This window comes from Vidua chalybeata, chromosome 3 (assembly GCF_026979565.1).
Source record: "Vidua chalybeata isolate OUT-0048 chromosome 3, bVidCha1 merged haplotype, whole genome shotgun sequence".
In the NCBI taxonomy this organism is placed as follows: domain Eukaryota; kingdom Metazoa; phylum Chordata; class Aves; order Passeriformes; family Viduidae; genus Vidua; species Vidua chalybeata.
The window spans coordinates 47,850,792-47,852,196 of NC_071532.1; positions in this window are offsets into that span (position 1 = coordinate 47,850,792).

The following is a 1,405-nucleotide window of genomic DNA, read 5'->3' on the forward strand; positions in this document are numbered from 1 at the left end:
CTAAGATTAGCAGTCCCACTGTATGGGATGAGGTACAGAACAAACAACTCAGGAAGAATATGACAAAAATGGGGTACCTGCAAATGCAAGAAGCAGGGAACTGAAAATAAAGATGGCATTTTTTATTTCTGCCATCCAGGAACTAACTCTAAGTTACATCTATTAATGAAGTATGTGATTTCAAAATGTCATATTATTGGGGCTATACTCACTAAAACAGAAAGCAAGAAGATACTAATGAGAGAGGTCACCTGCCTACACAAACAGGAATTCTGCCTGGTTTGGCCCACTGCTATTAATGAAATCAAGACAGGAAAGACTGGAATGGCATATGGCTGACAGATGCAAGCATGTAATTTGATGGTGCAGTGGAAAGAATGACTCAGTACATCATTATCAATTTAGTATTTTTCAATTTCTTAGGAGAAAAAGACCTCACTTCTGGTTCAGCCATTTAGAAGTTAGCCTTTCCATGAAGGCAGTATGTATGGGGTACTTTTCAAATGTAAGCTTTATCATAGCTTACATAGCTATGATATGTTATTACAAGTTATAGCACAATACAAGGGATGGTTAGAAAGGACTCTATGAAGTGGCACAGTGTGTGCCCAGGTTCAGCTTCAGTCCTGTCATTTCTGATTAATGTTTGTCCAATCTGTTCTTAAAGACCTTCTCAGCTTCTGAGGTCTAAGAATATATCTCATTATCTTTACCTTTAGGTTGTTGTTTGGAGTTAGGGTTTTTTTCCTAGCACCTAATCTCTACCTCTGTTGCTGTAATTAAAGCTCACTGTGCAAAATGCTCCATGAACTCAGAGGTTTTTGCTCTATTTTTGAAGTGTTGAAATCATATTATTCCTTTGTGCTATGTAAAAACCAAACCAAACCAATAAAAGAAGAAAGCACCCTTTCATAAAAGGATCCAATTCATATCTCCTTCAATTTTGAGGCTGTAACAGTGATAACCACATCCAGAGAGCAGCTTTCCTGGACATAATTATTTTTTCATCCAACCCAGTTTCTTAAAGACCACATTTCCCTAGCTAATTCACAAGAATTTTATGTGAAGTAATGCCAAAATATCTGTTTCCTTTTGGGGCATGATCATGCTGTCCAGGCAGAACGCTAAAGTTCGCAGATAAATACTTAATGCTCTACCTAAGTTAACTGCAGGCTATGGAAGATGGATAGTAGACCATTCAAACTATTTTTCATTATTAAAAACTGTAGGCAGTGACCCTGTATGCCTTTTTTCTTTGGGCACTGTATGCTTATCTTACACTGTATGCTCTGTCTTTGGTTTACAGTATGTATCTCTTGAAGGAAAGCTCAGAAAGATTATGGGATGGTCGTGTACAACTAAACAAGTCCACCTCAGTTTTTTGCCAAGATACTTCAGTCCAGTC